This window comes from Triticum aestivum, chromosome 5B (assembly GCF_018294505.1).
Source record: "Triticum aestivum cultivar Chinese Spring chromosome 5B, IWGSC CS RefSeq v2.1, whole genome shotgun sequence".
NCBI lineage: Eukaryota > Viridiplantae > Streptophyta > Magnoliopsida > Poales > Poaceae > Triticum > Triticum aestivum.
Genome location: NC_057807.1, coordinates 563,435,584 through 563,441,126, shown reverse-complemented (window position 1 = coordinate 563,441,126; position 5,543 = coordinate 563,435,584).

Genomic DNA, 5,543 nt, shown 5'->3' with positions numbered 1-5,543 from the left:
GTTCAGAGGCTTGCCATCGAAGTGCGCTTGCCTCAGGTAGGAACGATACTTCATCAACGAGTGCTTGAAAAGCGCAACCAACCCTTGCTCATCTTCACAATCCAGTTTGCTCCTCGCCTGTTTAAAAGAATGAAATCTTGTGTCTTCTGTCAGCAGAAACATATGCAGTAATGACCATGAATAACATTAGTACATTACTTACGCGTAAGTTGCGGAGGAAGACTGGAAATTGTTCTGTGTCTGCGGTATAATCTTTCCATGAAGGAAAGATGCGCACAAAGTTCCTCACAACAACATAAGCTTCGTCTTCTAAACTGGGAAGAAATGGAACAGCGGTCCTATTTGCTGCAATTGGGGCTCTCTCTGGTTCGAAAAGGGATTTGGCAACTGGATTTGGTGTACTCTTTGCTGGAATGGGGGTTTTGCGTCGTAGAGCTGGTGCTATGTCAACTGGCATAATCATACTGTTTGCTGCAGTTGGGGTCTGCTGAGTTGGGGCATCAGAAATGACCAGTGTAGTAGGGCTAGAGTCTGCTAGAGTTGGGGTGTTTTGTGGGTCAGGTGATATTGCAACTACACCTAATGGGCTATTTGATTTATCAGGTGCCACTACCTTTTCCAAATACTTTGCTTGTGCTCCTCCACGATCAGCAATCGCCCTCTTCCTTTTGAACGTCTGATACACAAGAACAACATTTGAATGGATAAATATGGTATGATGACAGATGGAATATGTACTGAAAATGGATAGGCAGGGCGTATTCACATACACGATGTGTAAACTAAGCTAATGGCAGTTCAACAAAGTAGAAGCAATGCAAAGCATCAGTTGCAAGATATGTGCGACCAATGTAACCTTGGAAAGTTAGAGCAAGCACCTTGATGGGTGAATAAGATAGGGCATCTTCCTCTGACTCCTCCACTAGGGAGCTACATTGACTTAGGTCTCCCTCTAGCTCAGAATCACTGTTAGGATCATATTCTGAGCATGAATCTGTAGGTGGAGAGCGTTTGCATTGCATTGCATCCAGACTTGATTTCAGTCCCTTAATGCCAAGTTTGACAGCCATGGCATTGTTCTGCTTTATTCTTTTCATGCGCGCAAGCTCATAATCATTATGATGCTGTTCAGAATCTGAGATTCATGAAAACATAAAAAGTAGTCAGATTATCTATGGAATGCATTGCGGATTCAACTCGAAGAGTGTCTCGCTATAAACCCCTGCATATGCAAAGTTCACCCCCAACCGTGCTGACCAGACCACACACAGAAATACAAACCCCTTATGTCTCTATAACAGGCAGACACACATTTCAAAACTGAAGTAGGAACATTAGAATCATATGAAATTCGTATTTGAACAAATAAACTAAGGAATTATGAGTGGCATAATGTTTAGCTTCAAGGGTGGAGTGTTGGTAGTGCGACACAAAGCAAGTAGGCAGATTGTATTCCATGTAAAAGATCGAAGCCTATGTAAAAGCTGGAAATGACACTTTCTTTCTATACAATGCAGTGTTCGTTGCCCACACATGATGGAAGAGATCACATAGAGAAATACTATTCACTCATGTCTACGGTTCCAGTATTTAGAAACAGGGTGGTCCACCCTAAAAGAATATTGACAACAAATATGACAAGGCAAGCATAGATGTAGTGAATCAATCATTTACTTGTGAGCTTACTAGGACAAGTATGCAGAATTGTAACTGCAGTAAGAGACCGTCCAAAATCTGAATGAAGAAGTTTGTCTAGCACTTATTGTTTGCAACTAATCGACGTGAATAATTGGATATTATATCGAATGAGTAAGAAAGACAAGTAAAATTGTCAACAAACCTGGCTTGCAGTAGTAATCTGGGTCAATGTCACTATGACCAACAATCCAAAATGACTAGTGTCTGTTCCGAGGGCCGGAATTTTGAAAACCCTGTGAACTTTAGAGGTACTAAAGATTACCGAAATACATCTAAACCATTAAGTGTAGGTAGCACTGAGCACACAACAAACCCTAATGATAGTCCTGCCTAATGAGTACTGAATCAATTAGAAAATGGGTGATGAGGAGTGTCTGCTGAGTGTTAAGGATGTATCTCAGGATAAATCGGGTTGGCTTGGTGGGTGCTACACGCCTGAGCCCTAAACGGACTGGGAAGGTAGGCACGGCGGCACGCTCGGGCAGCGGTGACGCTATTGGGTGAGTAGCTCCTGACCTCCTGTTAGTCTGACGTCTCCTCCTAGAGTCATGTTGTCCAGAGACGGCAAGTCGCCGGCGAGGCAGGCGGCTGGGGGCGAGAAGAGATCGGAAGCGCGCAGTAGAACAGAGGGGAATCGGGGCCTGGGACGACCCAAAATCCCAGGGTTGGCCGGCCCACCGTGGGCACCCTGTAGAGATACACACCCGAGCGGGGAACATGCATTTTTGAAACTAACTCGGGAACATTTAGCTGACCAATTAAATGATTCTGTTTTAATAATATCATATTCGTATTTGAACAACTAAGCTTGTTTGGCTTGATGGGTGGAGCAGTGTTGTTATGACACAAAGCACGTATTCTGATCATATAGTGATCACAAAAGGGGGAAACTCTAAGCATATTTTTTTAGCAAAAGAGGGTTTCCCCTCCGATTTCTATTAAAGAAACCACCACGGAACCAACATGATCAATTAAACCCTAAGCATGATCAATTAAACCGTATTATGACTGTGCCATGGTAGATTTGAAGCTGCAAACCAGAGAAATGATATTTAGAATTCATTGTTTGCTTCGAACTAAGAACTAAATTCTAAGAGCTGAAAAGAAAGTAGAGTAACCAAGTTAAGATCTATTTTCTGGTTGAGATCAAAAAGTTGAGGAGATATGAAGTACCACCTCTCTTGCGGCGCCGTGTAGGCATCGGGGGTGCGATGGCTGTCGGTGGCGTTGAAGCAGATCTGTGACGGTAGACGGGTGCATCGGGGGATAAGTCCCGTTGCGGTGGAAGAGAAGGTCGTGTGAGCGGCCCCGGCAAAGAGGACGACGGCGCCGATGAAGCGAGAGGACGCGATGCAAGGCTATTGGTCCATCGCCATGGATGAGAAACGTCCATCTCTAGCAGTGGACGACGCGGTCTTGGTAGGCGCTCCGGCATGGTGGAGGACGGTGGCGATGGATGTGGTGGAGGACGGCGGCGATGGATGGGGTGGCGGACGGAGGCTGGTGTGGGGATGGTGTTCTAGCGCGGACGGTGTATGAATGGGAAAATGGAGGGAGAGGTACGGGGAACCATGTTTTTGGGACGCGCCTGTCTGAAATATGGGAAAGTTACGAACTTAGCCCCCGTTTAAAATTTGGACGTCTCATCGGTTGGGGATAGGACGGTAATCTCGCATCTCGCCAATATTTGCCCAGAGCGATTTCGGGCGAGGAGAGGGTGGTTGGCGCCCATGGTTGGCGCCCATGGTGTATGAACGGGGCTGACAGGTAGGGCGGTTGTGTCACGTCTGAGTGAAGTTACAAACCTGCCCCTATTGAAAATATTTGCCTACATCGATTTCGGCCGAGTCGAGTTTGTTTTGCCGCCCACCGTGTATGAATGGGGAATGGAGGGAGAAACAGAGGTCTTTCGGACGAGCTTGAATCAAATGTGTTTTGCCGCCCATGTTTGACGCCCACCATGTCGGAATGGGCTCAGAGGCGGTCGTGTCACGTCTAATTGAAGTTACTAACCTACCCCTATTTAGAGCAGTGGAAATCGGGCCGATGGATTGTCCGTGTAATGGGTAGACAGTAATTTCCATCTCCCAAACACTTGGCTTCGGGCAGCCGACGTGGGAGTGGACATTTTGCCGCTTCTTTCGAATTTTGGGACAATAAGCATCCACGTTTACCCTGGCAACTAAATTCGAATCCATTTTGTATTCCTATATGAATCTTTATAAATCATTCTATGTGTTTTTATATATCTTCAAAAGGACGACAAAGATGTATTCCACTGTCATATATGAATATGGTTTCCAAATGCCGATACTCAAATTCAGAAGCTAGAATCCAGTTTAAGGTGAATTCGGATATTTGGAACACTTCATGTCCAACTCAAATGTCACACGCAGCATAATGTGTACTCCCATTTAGATATGTACACAAGCGATGTATCAAGATTCAAATACCGAGTCAATCAACCAAGAATGTACAGAACTAACAGACATATAAACACTTATAGAGTATATGGATCAATAATATCAACTAACATACATAAGCCAGGCCGCTGTACTTTTTTTGCTACAACAACATCCTTTTTTAGCCAGCATCTTGGCCCTTTCCGATGCGTGCCACTTATGGTCCATCTATACTACTATTATTGCTGAATGCACATTCAGCCCGATTGGCATATTTGTAGGTCTGGCACATCAATCCAAATGAAATGTCTCCGAGTCTTATCAATTAATACAGACTTGTGCTCAAATAAAATTACAAACCAAAAAACAAAAAAACAATTATTACATGATCTCTAAAACAAATGGTTTGATTGATTACATGAACAAACAACACAAAGGTTATTCAACGATGGAAAGAACATTTCACCTATGATTTACCAAGTGGGAATTTAATTTCCTTTTTTCCTTCAGGACCTTAACAATGTGGTCAGTCTCAGCTTGCTTCGTTTTGAAATCCACCAAATATTTAATGGTTGTCTTGAGTACTGCTTGCGATTGTGCTGTTTGCTTCCTCAACATGTCAACTTCATCTCTAAGTGCAGAAGCAGAATCTCTTTCTACCACTAGTTTAGCCTCTAGAGCATCAGCAGTTGGCAATTCATAATGCACGATTGGGCCGGTGCCACTGCTGTGGGATGATGCAACGTCCATGGGGACCTCGCTCTTTGATCTTGGGCTAACCTGTTTTGCCATTAAAGTTCCGATTGGATTCAGAAAAGTTGAAGTTAGCAAAACATCTCAACTGGGAGTTATAACAGCAAACCAGTTAAACAAACAAGGAATTAAAGAGTTTCAATTGGATGCTGAAAAGTAGTTATTAACATCATTGTAACCCGCTGTTGCAGCAGCAAAGCAGTTAAACAAACAAGTAGCTATTTAAGTTAAGGCAAACAGGTAATTCTTAACAGTAAGTATCAAACACATAGATAGGCGCAGTCTACAATAGGATTAACAGGCTGTGGCATTATGTAATCAGTAGCAAACTAAATTAAGCCAAGCAACATAATTGAACAATTTTGCAATAAGTGGCTAACTAAAATTCCGAGAAGCAGGTAACTGAACTTACGCTAGTTCTTTGTACAGGCACACTGCAACTTCTTTTTCGCTTACAAGGTTGTACGAAGGAGTCCATGGCATCAATTGCTTGGATACGCAGTCCCAATACTTCTTTCTTCCCACACTGCATTGGTAAGTCGAATGGTTAATCTGGTAAGATGGTGCGTCCTTGATATGTTATATGAGGACGTGTAGTCAGACTAGTTGTAGCCACACACATCACACTGGCTTTTACTGTATATTTCATGCGATTACTTTTGGCATATCGAGATCTAAGCAATCTACAAT